This window comes from Globicephala melas, chromosome 5 (genome assembly GCF_963455315.2).
Source record: "Globicephala melas chromosome 5, mGloMel1.2, whole genome shotgun sequence".
Lineage (NCBI taxonomy): Eukaryota > Metazoa > Chordata > Mammalia > Artiodactyla > Delphinidae > Globicephala > Globicephala melas.
The window spans coordinates 42109261-42131021 of NC_083318.1; the positions used below are offsets into that span (position 1 = coordinate 42109261).

General features: G+C 40.8%; 1 long non-coding RNA gene across 5 annotated transcripts in view; it reads right to left on the bottom strand.

The window, feature by feature from the left end:
- LOC132597339 (uncharacterized) overlaps positions 1-21761 on the bottom strand; it is a 393127-nt gene that overhangs the window by 288419 nt on the left and 82947 nt on the right. For all 5 annotated transcript variants that reach the window (XR_009563966.1, XR_009563967.1, XR_009563968.1 and 2 more), the window contains one exon: positions 652-787. This is a non-coding gene — a long non-coding RNA (uncharacterized lncRNA). The remainder of the gene's footprint in view (positions 1-651; positions 788-21761) is intronic.

The following is a 21761-nucleotide window of genomic DNA, read 5'->3' on the forward strand; positions in this document are numbered from 1 at the left end:
CTGTTAGCATTAGGGCTTTCATAACCCAACCCCAATTTGCCTCCCTGTGATGACCCTCCCTAGTCCCTTCACTAAATATCCAAATTCTATTCGTCATTTCAGAAGCAGCTTTACCTAGATGTGAAGCTTGTCCTGGTCTCCGAATCAGAAATGCAGGTCATGAAAGGGCATGACCTGTTTACAGAACAGTAATGTGTTTCCCAGTTTTAGTCGAGAGTGTCCCTCTGTCACTGCACCATCTGGCAGGCATGTCATCTCCACGTTGCATTAATCCCTCCCTTCTCTGAGAGTCCTCAGCCCTGCGTTCACAAATCTATTATAGGGCTCAACATCATGCATTGCATTACATATATTTCCATCCTTCTCGTAAGCTCGGAAAATATTTGATGCATGACAGAATGGACACATGGGAGTATCTTCCCTGCTAAACCATGGGACTTGTGAGAACAGCATCCTTATATTGCTCTTTTCGCTCTCCTCTCTGTGCTTAGCATATTGTTTTGAACAAAGTAGGTGCTCAATAAGTATGAGAGATGTATTTGCATCCATCAGATTGCTATTAATGATCACAAATTTGTCTCATTCTACATGACATTTGGTGCCTCTTAAAAACAGAGGCAAGCTGATTATTTGATAACATAAAGATCTTACCAGACTGCAGGAGGAGTGTGAGGAAAAATATGTGCTGGACTAACACAGGTGCGGCTGTATCAAATTATTCAAGAATTTAAAACTGCGTAGGATGTAGAACTGATAGAGCATCGAAGGCAAGAGGACAATTCAACACCTGTGGAAAAAGAATCATCTGGCTCATTTTGGTGAAGTAGAGTCATTAGTCTTGACCCTAGGAAGTTAATGTTGACAATAAAAATAGCTACTGCCTTTCAGGGATTTACCATGTGCCAGATGCTTGCTAAGCCCTTTAGAATAGTAGCACATTAAATGCTCTCAATAACCCCATGAGGAAAGAATTATTATTATTCCCATTCCATATCCTGATTTGGAGATTAAGCTTCAGAGAGGTACAATAATTTGCCCAAAGCTGCAGAGCTAGTAGGTAGAAGAGCTGGATTCGAATTCAGATCTGTTGCTCTCAAAACCCAGGCTCTAAGCTAGTCTGCTCTGTAAGGTACAATAAGGATATCAAGTGATGCTTTAGTTGAATCGAAGGGGAGATCGTCTACAACATAGACTCTAGTCTCATTTTACAAATAAAAAAAAAGAAATCCAGAGAGATGAAAAAAATGCAGATCTTAGAATCTCATGAGTGACATGGACTTTAAAATTCACTCAAACACCCTTATATCCAACTGCTGACTTAACACTTGCTTTTATTTTATTTATTTATTTTGCGGTACGCGGGCCTCTCACTGTTGTGGCCTCTCCCGTTGCGGAGCACAGGCTCCGGACGCGCAGGCTCAGCGGCCATGGCTCATGGGCCCAGCCGTTCCGCGGCACGTGGGATCTTCCCAGACCGGGGCACGAACCCACATCCCCTGCATCGGCAGGCAGACTCTCAACCACTGCGCTACCAGGGAAGCCCTGCTTTTATTTTTAATAGCTTCATTGAGATATGATTCACAAACCATACAACTTACCCATTTAAAGTTACAATCCAATGGCTTTTAGGATATTCACAAAGTTGTGCGACAATCACCATATTCAAATTTTAGGACATTTTCATCCTCTCCAAAAATAAGACCTATGCCCATTAGCAGAGAGTCCACATCCTACTCCCAGCCCCAGTCCTGGGCAATCACTAATTTGTCTCTATGAATTTCCTCATTTGGATCATTTCATGTAAATGGAGTCATACAATATGTGATCTTATGTGACTGACTTTTTTTACTTAGCATAACATATGCTTTTGAATATCTTGAAGTCACCTCAAACTCATATGTGTAACAAATTAGTGGCAGCAACAAGGAATGGTTGAGGGGAGAGTACATTTTTTCACTAAATCTTCATTAGCCCCACCCTATAAGCTACCCCCAAATAAACAAAATCTAAGTTAGAACAGCACGCTTGATATTTATTATGTGTTGAACTATGATCCTCCCCCCAAACTCATATGTTGGAGTTCCAAACCCCAGTACTTGAGTTCATTTGGAGATAGGGTCTTCACAGAGGTAATAAAATTAAAATGAGGTTATTAGAATGGGCTCTAGTCCAATATAACTGGTGTCCTCATAAGAAGGGGAAATTTGAAAATAGATACACATACAGGGAGAATGATGTGGGAAGACTGAAGTTATGATACCACAAGCCAAAGAGCTACCAGAAGCTAGGAGAAGGGACTGAAGTTTTGCCTCAGAGCTCTCAGAATGAACCAACCCTGCCAATACCTTGATTTTAAACTTCTACCCTCTAGAAATGTGAGACAATAAACTTCTGTTGTTTAAACCACTCAGTTTGTGGTACTTTGTTACAGCAGTCTAGTAAACTCATACAATATTTAAACACAGCTTCTACACAAGTTTTCTCGTCAAGTACCTTGCCACCCTTAGCCCCCTCCCCAGCCAAAACCCGAAAAATCAACATTTCTCAAAATTGAAATCCATGAGATTTTCACCCAATCCAGGCCTTCTTCCAGAGCTCCCTATCTTAAGCAATGGCACCACTATCCAAACAATTGTGCAATTCAGAATTCCAGAAGTCACCATTGACTCCCCACCCCCCAAATCTCTCTCTCTCTCTCACTCTCTCTCTCTCTCTCTCTCTCTCTCACACACACACACACACACACACACACACACGCACACACACACAAATAAACACACACAGCTCTAGGCTAAGAGGTTCAAGAAAGGATTCTAACAAGCCTTTGAAGACAAATAATTCCCCAATATTTTTGAAAATATTCCAGATCGTCAAAATTTAAACTTGCAAATGTCTTCATAAAGTCAGCAAATTATTATCAGAACCTGAAAAAATATAAAAAGAATTCACAGAATCTCAGCAAAGAATATCCATACAAACCTTAATTAAGACATTAGGCTACTTAATCCATGGCCATATGAAAGAATAATATATCATGAACAAGTACAAATTTGTTCAGGACTGCAAGTCTACTTCCTCCCAATCTACTGGCCCAGAATGTTATCCTACAAGAGAATTCAAATAGACCAATATGATTTGCCTGTGAAAACCCTGTATTGCATGTTACTAAGTAACCTAATTTATTCACAATATTTCTAAATTTTTTTTCATGGTTTTTTTTCAAGAATTTTTGTAAGTATTTTGGCTCTGGACACCATGTTTTTCCCTTTTTTAAATACACTAATGGTTTTGCCAAACCTTAATCTAATGAAATATCTATCTATACAGAGCCTTTTGCCAATATAGACACAGAAGAAACCCTCACTGCCAACATTTAATGCAGGTGACCAGTTACATAATAGTCAAAAACAATGTTTCCCACATATGAATTTAAATTTTAAAGACAAAAATCCACTTACTGGAGAAAAATTTCCTGGAAAAAATCCTTTAAGTCTGAAATTCAACCCAACTCAATGTCACTGTTATGATTATCTATTGCTGTGTAACAAAGCATCCCCCAAATAAAAGAATATTATGATCTTTCATGGTCCAGTGGGTTGAGTGGGCTCAACTGGTTGGTTCTCTCACTGGGCTTCTCATGTGGTTGCAGTCTGTTGACAGTTGACCTGTGCCAATCTAAAGTCTTGCCTGGGTTGCAGGTCCAAGTTGATTCACTCACGTGGCTGGCAAGTGATGCAGGCTATTGGCAGGGGCATCAAGGCGGATGGCTAAGACACTCTTTGCAACTCAGATAGTCAGTGATATCAGAGAGGTAAGTCCAGGGACTTTAACAGACACCGCATCCAACGTCTGGCTGGAGCAGCCCACTGTCAGCTCCATTATAACCTCTACAACACAAAGACACATCCTCAGAAGCCCTTTAAAGTCATGTGATCCTATGACATTTGGAAGTCTGGTTCTCAGTCCTATGTGGAGACATCTGGAACAGCACTTCTGACATCCTTAGAGTGAGCCCTTGGCTTTGAGATGGACAAGGCTGGGTTCCCAGTTGAGTAGACTTGGCAAATTTCTAAACCTCCTCTTTTAAATTTTCCAACTTGCAAAGTCGTGGTGATATAAAAACGGTTAATATGTGTGAAGTACTTTGTACACCACCTGGTATATGGTGGGGGGTTAATGAATGATAATTATTATCATTACCATTAATATCATCATTTTGCAGAAAAAAGAAAGGTTATACTTGGAAAAAAAGAAATATTTGTCATATTTGGAACATCTATAGCCTAAGATGCCATATTTTGCCTTTCTTTTGTTTTACCATAGGCTTAATTTTCATATAAAATGTCAAATGGACTATTGGAACTACATTCTTTCATTTTGTTTCTTGTCTGAGCACATTTTCACTCTATGTAAGGTAAAAAAACTAGTGTTAGAGTATGTGTGGGTGTGGGTGTGTGTGTAAGCACAGGGAAAGGATTGGAAGAATATATAACAAAGTGTTAAAACTGACCATCTTTGGATGATAAGATTAGTCACACTTTTATAATTTCCCCCACATTACAAAATGTTTATAAAAAACAATACTCTTAAACCCAAAAGAAAAAAGAGTGCAATGTGTTCCCATGTATGTCAGACTTCTTGGCTAGATTACAAAATATAAAACACAACGTAATTATTTTTCCTGCTGCCTTGTTGAGCCTATAAACAATGGAATATAGCATTTCTGTGGCTAAAATAGCCATTCATTTATTCTCCCTCATTTCTTCATTTACAGTCAACAAGCAGACATTGAGACCTACAATTTGCTGAGCATTTTGACAGACTCTGAAGATACTTAGATGAAACGAGACCTCTTAAAAACTCCACTCATTCCTGAAGCTTCTCCTGCTTGTCGACTTCCGGTGCAACCTTCCCTCAGCCCTCCCTACAGGTCTCTCCCTCTTTGTTGCCCCCCGAGTATGGCTACACCTTGCCCAGCTCTCACTACTGTCTGAGCCTTTGTCAGAGGAACCTGGGCATGTGTTCTTGCCCCCAGTGGACCATGTGCTCTTTGGAGGCAGGGATTGACCCCTCTTTGTATCTCTCTTCACTCTGATCCATCTACTAGCACAAGTGGGACCCAAAAAGTTGAATGTTGAATTGAACGTTACTCAAGTCCCTCATTTTATAGTTAAAGTAACTCTAATCGAGGCAGGTTTGTAACACACCTAGAGTCACACAGCAGAGCCAGAGCTAGAATTTGGACTCCTTCCTCCCCAGCAAGTACCACTGTGTTCTACCAGCCAATGCTATGGCCAGCTGGGACATGTGGGACTCATAGATGGTGGGACATGAGGAACCAGGTACACATCTGTCCGTGGGATTACAGGCAAGTTATCCAAGGACCCTTCTTCACAGCTGCCTTTCCCACCAAACCCCACCTGGTGGTGTGGTCCCACTGGAGAGGGCCTGACCTACTCAGATGAGGTAGTTTTACAGCTGAAAATCACAATGGCACTAATACATCTTGGAAGTGGCAGAGCAGAAAGTGCTAGCTCTGGGTTAAGCAGGCTTGGGTTTGAACTGTGTTTCTTCTGCTTACCAGCTGTTTGATCTTAGGTAAATCATTTCTTTTTTCTAAGTCTCAGTTTTTTCATATGTTAAATAGGAGTGATAGCATCAACCTGGAAGGCACAAAGTAGGTGCTCAGTAAAGGAGAGCTGTTATGTATTATTAATGTTTTTGACAATGATATCTTGCCCTGGTTGCCCACAAATTTAAGTTCCCTGTCACACCAAATACCTACCCACAATTGCATCTTTCATCCTCTTCCCTATGGATGAGGGTCTGGGGCCTGAACTCCACGTTTCCTGCCTGGATAAGACCTTTTCCTCGAGTTCTTAAGGAAGCCCATTTGGAGAGGCTCCAGATGTCTGGGGTGGTATCTCTCAACCTTCTGGCTAACTGGGGCTCCCACACAGTCTCTCTCTGCCTCTTCCCTAGAATCCTGTCTGCTGCATATTTGCTTGAAGGAGACATTCAAATAAGACTGTACATCAAAAGACAGTATATTCATTCAGTGTATTCAGAGTCCTCATTTTTACTTGCTCTCGGTGCCCAGAGAAGAGAACCATTAGTAGGATTTAGAAGTGTTTAGTATTTCCTGAAAGAGATGATACTTGGGCTGCACTTAAAGGAGGGGTACCCCTCGGATCAGGGGGTTGCTCAACTCACACACGTATACCTAGATGACATGAATGGGATCCAGCATAGATACTGCAGAGAAACAGCATGGTGTTACGTGTAGCGTGAGTATGGCAATAGACAGATGCTGTTAAATTATAATGTTCTCCCCAGTTCTCCCCCCACCCCGTCCCCATTCTCTCTGCATGAAGTTTGCAGTGTTATCTCACTCTGAGCTAGCCTGAACGTGCTCATGTGTGATGACAGAGGCATAAGAGAGCAAAGCCCAGAATGCAAGGTCATTTCAAAACACTACTGTGTCAGGTCTCCTAACCTCTTATTGGCCAAAGTAAGTCACATGGTTAAGTCCTCTCTCAAAGGGCCAGGTAAAAAAGTGACATGACTAAAATAGCCTCTAAGAGCCAACAGCTTGTATGCAATGTCCCAGAGAAGAAGGAGATGAAAGCTAGGGCAGCCCCTATGGCCCACCAGCTCCTGTCTTCCTGTCCAGTCAATCTCTACCATGTCTGCACAATAGAAATTAAGAAAAGGGCATGGAGAAGGATGGCTGGTCCAAGTCCCTGTTCGTTCCCACACTGTGACTTGAACAGCCACCGCATCTTGCTTGTTTTCCTCCAGTGGAGAGTGGTAAAGATGCAAACCCTTGCTCTAAACTCTTCCCATGTTTCATTTTGCTTTCTTTTGTTTAAGAAGACCTTATTGAACACAGGACACTCAACAAAGAACTTTCAGTGGCTCCTCATGGCCTACCAATAAATTCCAAACTCCTTAGCTAGACATTCAGTGGTCCCCATGATCTGAAGACTTTCTAATTCCTAAACTATTTACATTCTGCTTTGTATTAGGGCTATTTCTGCAGGAATCTTATCTTGACTATTCAACTGTGAGCTTCTTTAGCACAGGGATTGAGAGTTATCAGGCTTTTATCAAAGAGCCTGGCTCATAGCAGGCACTTAATATGTTTTTGACTGATGCTGAGATAAAGCATTAAACAACTCCAAGACATGGCTAGTGTAATCATCTCTGTAGTGGAAAGAGCATTGGATGTGGAGACAGAAGACCTAGTTCTAGGTATTAACTCTGCTTCTTGCTGCTGGGTGACCTGGGACCATTGTTTATTCTCCCCCAAGTATCAATAGTCTTCTCTGGTAGATGGGAGTGATAGTATCAACTTTCCTGGTTATTTTGGGGAAAAATAAAACTGCAAATAGAAAGGGAAAAAAGTGTAGTACAACCTAGAAAGAAATGTTACTAGAGTTATTATTTGAACCGAGCCTTCAAAGGACTAAAGGCTGTCACTATCAGACCTGTGACAATGCACAGTTTAACAGGGTTTTCTCCCCACCAATCAACTAAGTAAGTGTTCTTTTGCAAAACTACATTAAAGTTACATTTTACTTCAACAAATTGTAGAGCTTAAAACTAGAGCTAACCTCATTGAGTCAAAGACTTTAGGTGAGATAAATGAATGGCTTTGTTGGAAGTAAAATGTAAGAGGTAATAAGTATCCTTATACCCATTTTACAGCACGACCACTATGAATCATGGAGGCCAAGTGATTTGCACAAGGTAATAAGCTATGAATCACATATTAAACAAAATATACCAGGAGGGAAGAAAAATGTATCTATATTATACTCACACATAGAGCTGGGTTTAGTTACTCAAGTCACGGGAACATTTTCTGGGAGGGCTCCAGGCTGTCAAGATATGGATCTCTCAAAGAATAGTGTTGAAGTGAAGGGAGCTTTCACTAAGGGCAAAACCAGCCAAGAATCTCCCTTGTGAAAACTTATCGGTAACCAACACAACTTGGCACCATTGCAGAAGTGAAGATTTTCCTCTTTTTCTATCATACAGTCAAGCTCACTAGCAGTTCAAACCTGACTCCATGGGCAAACTGGAGCTCATCCACAATGGAGAGATCCTCTGTCTCAGAGACTGTTATTGCTCTGAGAAGAGACACAAGTGCTGAGAAAGGAGGAGGCGTGAGTGCAGTGGGAAGCTCCACCTTCTACCCTGGGGCCCCTTCCCATTCAGGTTTTGCAGGTATCTTGAGGGAGGTTGCCTCATTTCCTCATGCAGACTCCTCCTAACTGCCCCTGAAATCCTTGCCAGCAAAAGAGAGGGTGGCCCGAAATAGTCTAGTCATCCTGCTTACTGGCCATTCATTTTTAAAACTTAAACTATGGCTACACTCCCAACCACTGTGGCCTGGCAGCTTTGGGTTGCAGTCAGCTTTGCCAGAAAGCAAAAGAAGTAGCTACCTTCATGGGTACAAGTGGGAGAGCTGATTAGGTCTTTGTTTAGGAAACATTGCCCTTTGACTTAAGTCTGCCTGAAATTCTTTCACTCAATATTTACAACTTCCGTTTGGCTTCCATGAGAATCTGACAGAAGAGTAGCCTTGGGTGAAGCTTCCCATGGGGACACTGTTAAGGTATCCTTAGAGGTTGCAGATAGGAATGCAGAGGCCCAGAATGGTTAAGGAACTTGCCGAGGGTCAACCAGCAAGTTAGAGGCAGAGTAAACATAGAAACCAAGTTCTCCAGCCCACTTTCTACTGGGCCATACTCAATTCCTTAGCAACATCCCAGCAAGGATTGTTGCGGGGCATAAGCCACCTTCCTGGCCTTAATACTGGAAGGAAAAAAGTGAGTAGGAAGCTATTTCCACTCTGAATATTCTCTCAGTCCAGACAGAGAGACATGGTCATAAAACAAAGACAAAGTAATCCAGGAAAATATGTGCTTCAGTGGAGTCTTGCACAAGGTGCAGGGGGAAGAACAGAAGAGAGGGAACTCCCTCTGGGTTGATAAGGTTGGAGAGGCCACTCTGAAAAGATGACAATTGGAAGAAAGAATGTGATTTGGCAAGAAAATGAAGGAATATGTGTAACACTCAAGTCATGTTCCAAGAACCCTGAGAAGGGCCTAGATCCTACACAGGCTGTCTCTAGGGGACAGAATGGTCTAAGAAGCTAGAAAACAGGCTAGAACCAGATCCTGGATGATAAAGGACAGGGATTTTACCTAGTAGGCAACGAGAACTGTACTAGAAGTGTGCTAGGGCTGCTGCAACGATGTACCACAACCTGAGTGGCTTAAACAACAGAAATTTATTGTCTCACAGTTGTGGAGGTTGGAAGTATGAGATCCATGTGTCCACAGAGTTGATTTTTCCGAGGGTTGTGTGGAAGAATCCGCGCCATGCCTCTCTCCTAGTTTCTGGTGATTTGATGGCAATCCAAGTGGAGATATTGAGTAGGCAGTTGGAAGTACAGGAAAGAATGGGATTTTCTTGACACAACCATTTCAAAAGACCTACTAAGTGATTGGCAGTCTTCTGGAATTTGAGATACAAATGTGAATTACAGAAGACATTCTTGGTTGCATAACAAACCCCCTAACTGCTTCCTTCCTCCTTAATGGAAAATCCTTGATTTTTGTCATGTTGATCTTCCAATGTTTTCAAGGAAAATGGCTCCAGGTTAGACCCAAGAAATGAATATTGATCAGTCCAAGCCAATAAAGGCAATTCTATTCCTTTTGACAGGGCTTGATTTAGGCATGATGATGTGATACAACCTTGGCCAATGAGGCACAAAGGGGAAGTCCATTGGGGTGTACTGTAAAAGATTTTCCTCGCTGATGAAAAGAGATAGGTAAGTAGAAACTTGTTTTCTTCTTGACAACTTGTGTGAGAATGTAAGAGCTGGCATTACAGCAGCCATCTTGATAACATGAGGGCACACAACGTGGATGAATGACAACAGGCTGCAGATGACAAAGAGGAGTGATGGGAACATCCTCGTCCCTGTTGACACCTTGCTACATTGGATTAAATAACCTGAAACCTCCTACCTTCCAACCCCTCTTTAGGTTAGATAATAAAACTTTATCAATGTTTAAGCTACTTTCATTTGGATACTATCTTACTTTATAGCTAAGGGTATCCTAATTAATACCTGATTATGAAACACCATCTCATTTAAGGGGAATATAACAAACACATGTGCAAATACAGGAAAAGCGGAGGCAAGGTTAAATGTGAAATTGTAGCAGAGGTAAAGAGGATGAGCTGAGCATTCAGGGGAGACAGAAGATGAAACATCTCATTCTATTAATGAAGATCCAGAAGGTTTCATTATACACTAATATTTAATAATATAACTGATATTTACTCATTAAGATTTTATATACAAAGCAGTCACATAGCACAGGGAGATCAGCTTGGTGCTTTGTGACCACATAGAGGGGTGGGATAGGGAGGGTGGGAGGCAGATGCAAGAGGGAGGAGATATGGGGATATATGTATATGTATAGCTGACTCACTTTGTTATAAAGCAGAAACTAACACACCATTGTAAAGCAATTATACTCCAATAAAGATGTTAAAAAAAGATTTTATATATAACAGTATCTCATACATTTCTTGCAACTATCCCACAGAGAAGGTGTTATTATCATCTCTAGTCTATAGATGAAGAAACTATAAGGCTCTTGGAGGTAAAGTCACAAGGCAGCCAGTGGCAGAGCTCGATTACAATCCATGTCTTGTTAGACCCAAAGACACTTAAGCTTTACGCTAATGCTTCTAATCTTGTCCTCCCAACGGAATCAAGAACTAGTGGAGGTCAAGAAATGGGTCTCTCATTTGTCTATATTATTTTCAGCACTAGCACAGTATTCTCATACTATGGATGAATGCAGAAGGAAGAAAATTTAAAAAGAAGGAAGGGAGGAATGAAGAAAGGATGGAAGGGAGGTAGAGAGGCAAAGAGAGAGGGAGGAAGAAAGAAGGAAGGAAGGAAAGAAGGAAGGGAGGGAGGGAAAGAAAGATGTGGAAAGGAATGGAGAGAAGAAATAAGAGGAAAGATTAGAAAAAGAGAGGAAACATAAGAAAAGAAGTGAGAAAAAGAAAAATTAACACAAAGACTTATTAACCTATGAACCTGATGAAATCTCAAGTGAGCATCTGATTTGGCCCTCAGATTTCAGAGGGGTCAGGCATTATTAGGCCTATTTTAAATTTTCATGTGTGCAGTTATCACCCAAGAAAAGACTTCCATTCTACTTTTTCTTTAGTCATTCTCTTAACCTATCCTCCCTGCCCTGCCGCTCATCTGTTGTGTTTTTTCCAATTTATAAACATTCAAGTGTTCTCTTTTTCCACTTCCCCTCCCTACTTTCTTCCCTCTTTGCATGCACTCTCCCCTCCTTTCTTCCTTTTCCATCTCTCATTCTTCCCTATGCCACTTTCTTCTGCACAGATGCTGTCCTCATGGTTTACAATTTTCAATACCCCTTCATAATGAAAAGAATTCAGGGAGGAGAGTTTAAAACTCAAACACAAAGTGTGATTTATGCATTTGGTTGGAATACTGACTGCAAAGAGGTTTGGGTAAGATTGAGTCAGGTGCAGTCACTCTTCACTAATGAGGAATCCACAAGTTTGGGTTAGAAAATACGTGGAACTCAGGCCACACCTCTGTCCCTTGCTTGGTGTAGACCTTATTAATTAATCATGGTACCCGTATCCATTTGACACTAGAACTAGTCTTGAGATCTATCTCTTCACAAGCCTTTAAGTAGCAATTAATAGTAGTCATTTGGCACACAAGATGAAATCTATTTGCCATTCTGGACCCAAAGTCCTGGGGTAGGCTCAAGCTCAGGTGGTAAGTATTAACATGACAGTCAACAATTGGGTTGAGGTGATAAAGGGATTGTCTATAAAATTATTCATTCATGTATCCATTCTACAAATTTTTGTTAAATATTCTCTCTACAGGCTGGACACTGTCATGTATAAGACATAGGCTTTCTAGGAACATGTGGCTAGTTATTGAGGTAGGTAAGTTAAATAATCACATCCTTAATTGTAGATGCTTTGCTAGAGTTAACCTATGGAAGCTCCAGAAGCACCCAATAGGTGCCACAAACCCAGCCTTAGTGGAGTTAGGTATGAAGGGTATCCTCTGTAATCAGGCAACACGGCAACCCTGACTTGTGGTCCCGCACTGGTCCACATTATAGACTTGCACTGAGTGCTTTCCCACTTCTGTCCACTGCTGTTGGTAGAATGCTGACAGCCTAGGGTTTCTTTCTGTCCATTTTATGCATTTTTCACTGTAATAAGCTCCATTAGTTTCCTTTGTACCTGTTATTCATTCAATAATTCATTCATTCAGTTGATCATTCTGAAATGTTATTGAGTTTTTATCAGGTGTAAGATACTGTGCTGGACACTGGGAGTTCCTTACTGAGCATTACAAGCTCTCTGTTCCCATGGCACTTACATTTTATTAAGGGGAGACAAATGATGAACAAATAAATTAACAAGAAAAGTATCAGAAAGTGATGAGAACTGGGGTGTAAGTAAAACAGAGTGATGTGATAGAAAGTGACTCGGGCCTGCAAAGTTGAGAGGTCTGCGAAGTCCCCTCTGAAGAGATGATATTTGGGGCAAGGCTCGAATGAAGAGGAGGAGCCAGGCATGCAAAGGTCTGGTAGAAGAGTGTTTCAAGCAGCAGAAACAATAGGCACCGAGTCCTGAGTCCTTTCCATGCAGCTCCTACATCCAGTCTTAAGGTCATACTGTCTCTTTGGCCACCTACCCCCAAAGACTACTCAGGCTACTTTAAGAATAGCACCATTGTCACCCAGTGTATTAGCCGGTGTTCTCCAGAGAAACAGAACCAACTGGATTTATATACATGAGAAGCTATTTATTATGAGGAATTGGTGCACGTAATTATGGAAGCTGAGAAGTCCCCAGATCTAATGTCTACAAGCTGGAGACCCACAACATCTGGTAGTGTAATTCCAGTCTGAGTCCAAAGACCCAAGAACCAGAGGAGTTGATGGTATAAATCTCAGCCCAAAGACAAGAGAAGACCAATGTCCCAGCTCAAGTAGGCATGCAGGAGGCCAAAAGGGGCAGATTCCTCCCTCCTCTGCATTTTGTTCTATTTAAGTCCTCAGTGGATTGGATGATGCCCACCTACATAGGGGAGGACAACCTGCTTTACTGAGTCCACCAATTTAAATGCTAATGTCATGAAGAAATACTCTCACAGACACACCCAGAAATAATGTTTAACCTGGGCACCCCATGGTCCAGTCAAGTTGACACCTAAAATTAGCCATCACGCCTGTCATGTTTGTGATACATTCTCCATCACATGACCATTTTAGTCATATTACTATGACTAATATAGCACTACTGGCCTGGATGCATTAGCCACAAGAGCCTCACTTTTCCAAGATCATACTAACTTAATTCTTGCTCTTAGTCTTATTTGCTCCCCTACCTATTTAATAGGTGAGGAATTTTATCTTTTCCTGGGGTTTTGGTTATCTTCCACAAGGCATCAAATAGGTGTTCTGCACCCCAAATAAGGAAAGTAGAAATGAGGGAATTCTATTGTTCTATACACTTGGTGAACATTATACAGGTTTCTTTACTTCCGTATTTATTTACCTCTAGACATACCAGATCCACTAATAATATACTAATGTGTTAATACATGTGAAATACTGTAAATGGTATCCGGCACATAGTAAGTTCTCATTAAATGTTAGCTATTTTATCAGTCGGGATAAGGCAGGTTACACTTCTATAATGAACAAACACAAAATCTCAGTGGCATAGAACAGCAAAAAGTTACTTCTTGTTTATCCTATATGTCCATCCCATGTTGGTGTTGGAGTTGGGTGGGGGTCATCATCATTTAGGGAATGCCACAGTCATAGAAGCAGGGAGAAAAGCAAACTGAAGAGGTGAATGCTAGCAATTACACATGTCACTTCCACTCACATTTCATTGACCAAGCAAGTCATGTGTCCTCACCTAACAATAGTAGGGGAGAGTCATTCATTCAGTATGCCCAGCAGTGGAGAAAGAAGAGGTATTGGTGAATGGTGGTCAGCAATCATCTATATATCATTTTTATCACTATCATTATTTTTATCATTATTATTATGTTTATTATTATTCCTATTAATATGGCTCTCTAAGAATCAAGTTACATGTTTTCAAAATTACTCAACAAAAGAACCATTTTCTCTTAGAACACCGATTGAAAAGAAACATAGCTTGGTTAATGCTCTTCTCTTAATCACTCAGAATGACTCCCACACTACTCCACTCCTCCAGCACTTTGCTTATACTTGTCTTACCTACTTGGTCCTGAATTCTGACCTCTGTACCCTGACTTGAGACCTCTGATTTAGAGGCTATCTAGCATCTCCTCTTGGCACTTTGGGTCTTTGTTCACCAATCATTTTTCAACCTTGCCTTTGTTCACCTCAGCACCCACCCTGCTCTCTGGTCCCACTCCCATCTTCTCTCAGCACCGCCCACCCCACCCCACACCTACATCTCCACCTTGGTAAGCTCCGTCTCCAACTTCAATAAAAGAAAAAAGAGAGAAATTTCGGCAATCAGCCAGCAGCAAAGATTTTGTTGCTATGTGCACAGATTGAGGATCACAAAAAGAGAATCCAGTGTATCTTCAAAAAAATTTCAGCTTCCAGCAATTTCCTAGAATAATAATTGGGTCTCTATGGGGTAGGGGATGAGAGAGTTTATGTCCCTCATTTCCCCTTTGCAGTTGGCTATTCTGAGTGGAAAAGTTGAAGGAAATGACTACAACGCCACAATGCTGGCCCACTTAAAATTTCTATTATGAAACAGTTGCATAAGCTGTAAGAGAAAATAAGTTATATTCTCAGGAACAAATTCTAGTGAATCAGCTCATTTTAGCCTCACATCTTCATCTGTCTCTGAAGTGGCTTATTTAAATTTTAATAGAAAATGTTCGATGTGGGCTCAAATGGAGGGAATGAAAATAACACTGTTTATCCCCAAGCTAAAATTATGTCAGGAGCAAAAAAAGAGAAAAATACCATGCTAATTTCTTGGAAACAAACCTCTTATGTCCCACTTCGTAGGGACTGGACAAAGCAATATAAAGTCTATTGTACTGAACAAAAGCAATGATGGTACATTTAGAGACTCACTGTCCCTTTTTATTTGGCTTTTTAAAAAATCGTTCAAGGAAGAAAAGCGCCCTTGGGGGAAAGTGAGAAAAACTTGCAAAACAAAGCTTTGCCACCATAACAGGGTAGTTGCAGGGGAAAAGGAACAGGAAATAGCATGGAGGTGACGGGAAGATCTTGCATTGGCTTGAAAGTAAAAGAAAAGATCTGAGTTCAAATACTGACTTTGCCACTTACTTGGGGTGTGACCTTGAAAAAGTCATTAACAGTCATTAATAGTGCAGATTACTCTAACAAAAAGAATCCTAACAGCTACTTCATGGTGTTATCAGGAAAAGGAAAGGAAATGATGACATAAACAATTATTTGCCTAGCCCATCCTCCTCCAGAGTACCATACCTCAGTGACCTTCACACTCTCCAGACCAGGAGTTGGCAAGCCACAGACCAATCTGGCCTGCTTCCTGTGTTTAAATCAGGTTTCACTGGGACAGAGCCATGTCCATTTGTTTACTGTTGTCTATGGCTGCTTTTGCACAAAAACAGCAGAGTTGGGTAGTTGCAAGAGACCATATGGTCCACGAAGTCTAGAAAATTTATTATCTAGCCTTTTGCTGAAAAAGTTTGCCAACCATTGCTGCAGAGAGTCATGAAATTTGGGAGTTATCTCAGACAAACTCGTCTTCTTCAGTCCCCACGTCCAATCAATCACCATATTTCATGGATTCCATCTCCAAAATATCTCTTGAGTGTTTGCTTGTCTCTCCATCTCACAGTCACCACCCCCATCCAAGCCACCATCATGACTACATCAATCTCCTGCAAGAGCTCCCTGCAGCCACCCCTTGCTCTCCTTTCCTGCCTACACCACCACACACACACACACACACACACACACACAATTCTTCAAATAGCAGCCTAAGGAAGCTTTTTCAAGTGAAACTCATGCCAACTCCCTGCTTAGAACCGTTCAAAGGATTCCCATTGCACTTAGGATAAAAATCACAATGCTTTTTCAGAGGCCCTGCAAAACCCACTACCTACTTCTCACATCTTTGACCTAAGTGACACTCCCTAACACTGCCTTTGTGTCACACCAGCCTTCTTTATGCTTATCTATTGCCTCAAGGCCTATACATAGGATGATTCCTAGTCTAGGAACAGACTTCTTCTTACATCCCCCATCTTCCTCACTTGGATAACCCCCACTCATCCTACAGGTCACAGCATAACTGTCACCTGCTCAGGTGCAACTGTCCTCAGCCCCATCTGCACTCCAGACCATGTCAGAATCCCCTGATTTACACTTAATTTTGTGCATGTTTTTGCCTTTTTAATATCTACCCCAAGAATGTAAGCTCTCAAGGACAGGTTAAGGCTATGCCCATGGCTGCCTCTATCTCCAACACATGGCACACACCTCTGTATATGGCAGGATAGTGTCATGGTGAAGAATGGACATCACTGCTAGACTTTCTGGATCAAAGTCTCCACTGCTTACCAGCTGTGTGATCAAACCATTTAACCTCTTTGTGTCTTAATCTCTACCTATGTAAAGTGAAAGTGATAAGAGTATAGTATAATAGTATATCATAGGGTGTTGTGAGGATGATATTATTTAATATATGGAAAACACTTAGGACAGTGCCAGGTAAATGTTAACTACTACATGAGCATTCACCATTCTGACTAGAGGAGGCTCTCAATAAAAATGGAATGGAGGAATGATTAATTTTTCCAAGGGAGCATGTTTTTGGTGTTTGCTATTTAATCTGAAGTTCATATCCATGCTCCAATAACACTAGATATTTGACTTTCCCAAATACCATCTGTATTGTGCCCCCTACTAGCTTTTGCACAGGCTGTTCTCTCATCATCCCCAGTCTCTCTAGTGAATTATATTTGCTGATTACAATTCTTTGCAAACACTACCTTCACCCTGAAGCCAGTTGTTCCTCCTGCTCACAGAACAACCAAGAGAAATTATTCTCCTTTCCCCCTGTGCTATAATGAGACAGATAGATGATAGGTAGGTAGATAGATAGATAGATAGATAGATAGATAGATAGATAGATAGAATGATATATTGATCTTCTTCATTATACATATGATTTATATTCCATAATGCTTAAGGCATAATTATTCTGTAAAGCTTTCAGTCATTTTTTTCTGCACAGGGACCATGGTAATCAAAATTGTTACCACCTCAGCATTCCCCAAACATAGTGTTTGTACCTTTGCTATAACACTCAAGCTATTTTATTTCAATGTTTGTAGTAATCTATTTGTATCTTCTCCAGGAAATTTTAACCTATGAAGGGGCAGGGACCACATCTTACTTTGGAATGCCCTCTTCTATGCATGCAGTGGGTATTCAGAAAATGCTTAGTAATTTGTTACCGATGGTTGAATTAACTTCTGTGTCCCCAGCACCTACTGTGACATACTAGGATTTTGAGCAAATGTTTGTGGAATTGTACCAAAATAAAGAGGTACCTTTGGCATTGGCCTCTTACTTTCTGAAATTAAACTTCAAGGACCAGCAGCAATGCAACCCAATGCAAGATAGACAGGGGTTTGCCATTTACTGAGCCAGAGGGATAATTAAGGAGTATGTCCCTGAGTCAGGTAGACCCAGTGTAGAAATGGATAGAGGATACCAGCTAGAGAAGGCAGTGAGATTTTCAGATCCCCCTCCGAGGTCAAATTGACACCCTGTTTCCTGAGCATCTTAGGGCTTGCCCTCAGTGAAATATTACTACACATTGTAATGCTCCCATTGGGCAGTTTGTTTCTTTGTGGACAATATATGTGGGTAGGATGTCAGGTTTTTCTGACATCCTACACACATATTTTGGACCCACCATGTGTTGGGCATGTAGCTACATGCTGAAGATGCAGCGGTAAAGGTCCTGTCTGCCAAGGAGCTCATAGCTTAAACGGGGAGACAGAGAGAGAGGTCCAGAAAAGTCAGGAAGCCTCACACAAAAAGATTAGAAGTCATTGTGCATAGTTGTCTGTATACAGAGTTGTTTGTACATAGAGTTGTCTGTATATACTGTTGGGTGAAAAGAGTATGTTGCAAAAAATCTGTTGAAGTAAATATGTTTTGTCTATATGTATTTTTTTCTATAGGAAATCACGTTATAGGAGTGTGTGTGTGTGTGTGTGTGTGTTTGTATATCAAAATGTTAGTTCTCCTTCAGGTGAGTTGGTTTAGGGGCTTTCTTATGAAAAGGAATTTTCTGTAGAGTTTGATATATATTTTTAGCAACAAACATGCCCTTTAAAAATAAAGTTTTGGGGGAGTAATTATAAACTCACATGCAGTTATAAGAAATAATGAGAGATCCTATATATACACTTTACCCAGTTTCCCCCAATGATAACTTCTTGCAAAACTACAGTACAGCATCACAACTAGAATATTGACATTGATGCAGTCAACATGCAGAGCATGTCCATCACTTCAGGGATCCGTCCTATTGTGAATGACTTATTTTTGCAAATAAAAAAAATATAATTCTTAGGAAAAATTTTAATAGATCACTGGTGCCAGAAAACAAGATCTTAATTCATTTAGATTAGATGCTTTTTAAATTTTACATTTATTAAACTTCAGTACTCCCACTAACTATTGATTTGAGGGAGTAAAGATTCTGGGAGTTTTGGTGGTGTCTCAACTTCTGTAGCTTCCCAGCATGCAGACACCTTTCCTTTTTGGGGAATACCAAGAAGAGTGGGATCAGGGCAGCGTCTCTAGGGACAGAAGCCAAAGGAGAACATATGCTGTCTCCACTTTTAGGTATTGAGGGTACCAGCACATAGGTGATGCTCACAGCCCTCAACCCCTAGGACTTTGAACCTTGAATGGGTGACTTAGAGGCACAAGGGTGATGGAAATTATTTGTCAAAGAAGTTGATTCAGGAATCCAGTGGTGTGATAGTAAGTGACCAGTTCAGAGATGCTAGAGTGGGCATCCTAGTCAACTGGGTCTGTGATGGGTTGGTGGCTGGGCCTTGCCTCCTTTGGTCCCTGTCCATTTTCCAAGGTTTCCTGTTAATTCTGTGAGCCTTCCCACTCAGCTTTCCATTTAATTCATTTTCTGCCTAAATAAGCCAGAGTTTCTTTTTGTTGTTTGCAAACAAGGAACACTGAGAGGGATAAGTACTTACTATGTAGAATTAACTGTATTTCTATTATCTCTTTAACTGTCAGAACAATCTTATTAAATGGGCAGTATGGAACTGTTTTTTTTTCATGGATGCTAAATGTTAGCAGCGCCTAAACAATAGAGTTGTTGTAACTAATAGGATTTTTAATGATTATCCACCTATTAAATCATCTTCTAATAATGAATGAGTTTGCCATGACTCACCATGTGTGGGAATAATGTGACCCAATGGACTGAAAATACTTGCTGTGTGAAGACTTGATGGCATCCTCATGCAAGCCATGAGGGTTCTCGGTCATTTATATGATTTGGGACAGATTAAAACTATTTTGAGGCATTGAATTACAATTGTGTAACTAGACATCCAATTTCTAAATATCCCTAATAAGGGAATATCTAAAAAGCCAATAAAATGTCCCAAAAGAATGTACCTTATAAATATTGAAGCTGTATCAAGTCAGTCTCTCTCTTAATTATTATTTTACTCTTTTAGTGTTAATAAACCTAAACTTCAGAAATAGTCCTACAATGAAGTGTACCAAATCCCAGACATTCTGGATAAATAGCCTCCTCTTTTTTGTTTTATAGCTGAGGAAACTGAGGGCTCTATAAAATGTCTAAGATCTGACAGTAGTAAATTTGAGACAGAGCACTCACATTCATATTCCTATCTCTTTGACTCTATAAGGGAAATTTGTCTAAATCTAACTTCTAATTCTCTCCCTCTTTCTTCAGGTGTGTTTGCAAAGAGCTTAGAAAAGTGCCAAGCATATAGTAATATACACCTGTCAACTGTCCAATCATCATTATGATTCATCTTTTCTTTAACCCACCCATGGATTTTAATTTCAATAATTATATTTTATCTCCAGAAGTTCCCTTTCATTCTTTTACCTGATCTGTTTGGTCACGATTGATAGTCACTTTTTTTCTTGCTATTTTTATTCCATCTTTTACTTCTACAAACATGGTTGTATCTGATAATCTCAATGTTTCTGCTGACCATCATTCATGATGGCCTGTTCCCATGCATATTTGGGTATTTAGTCATCTTTCTTTAGGAGTTTATATTTGGCTGAAGTTAACCTGTGGGCATCTTGAAGGCTCCAAGTTGAAAATGCTCATCCCTTAAGAGAATTCGCCTATGGTGGTTCTGGACACCAGGGAATGCTCTCAAGCTGGGGCCACTTTAATTTTTTGGCTTTATATTTCCTGATGCTATGAATGGTACAAAATAATCTTAGATCTACATGAGAACAGACCTGGTCTGGAGTTAACAAACTCCAGGGGAGACAAGTGTTATGGTTAATTCAGTTCTATCCAGAGTCACAGCAAAGACAAACACACTTTCTTGTCAGTTGCACGCAGATGTTTTTTTTTCAGTCCAGCTTTTCACTGACTACATAGGCGCTTATAGAGTCATGGTTTATGAGGGGATCTTAAGTCCAGTACCAACCTTGTTGCATGAGTCCCAGATCCATTTTCTCATAGTCTGTGTGATCAATGGTCCTCAAAGCTTCAGGTACCTGGTTGTGTCATTTTACCCAGGATGACTCTGCCTTCATGATTACTCACCTCTCTGGTTTCAGTTTGTTAGTTTGCAGTTTTGTCCTTTAGTAAATTCCATACTTTCTTGTGGGCTCAGTAACACACTGGAAAGTGTATGGTTTGTTTGTTTGTTTTGTAATTTATTCAACACATAGATATTCCATAGCAGAAAATTTCTCCAGGCCATCTTGCCCACCACATGGCTGGAAGAGGAAATTCATACAAACCTCATGGATGACTGCAATTGTAACAACTGTGCTCTGGGCCAAACCAGCCTGAGAGAAAGAGGACCACACATGAACTTTCAGCCCTCTTACTCCCCCCCTGTCAAGTGCCCCCAGAAGAGTTCTGCCAGGTGCTAGGAGGGTGTATCATAGGTGCTCTGAGAATTACTGGACTTTTATCTTTTTCTCTTGTCCTCTCTGGATCGCAGTGCTGCTATTACTGGTCACCAAAGATACCAAAAGTGGTCACTTTCTCCCCCTTGTCCATGAAAGGACCCTCTGCCCTTGCTGCTGCCACCCAAGGATGAGGATACTGACTTTAGGGCCAATAATGCCAACGCCAAGGGTCACAGCACCATCCCACTCACCCTAGCCGGTTCACCCCTGTGACCAAGGCCACTGTTTCAAGGCTATTGGCATCTTGGTCCTCAACCTCTACAGTCATCACAGAAAGATCACTTTTTAAAAATTTTAGCAGTGAGGGTGATAGTCAAAGACATTCACTATCCTTGTGAATAACATTTGCTGAGCATACCAGGCACTGTGTGATTTTTCTGTACACGTTATCTCATTCATCCCATGACAATCCTCTGGTCTCCAACTAGGATCTGACAATAGGGATTGTAG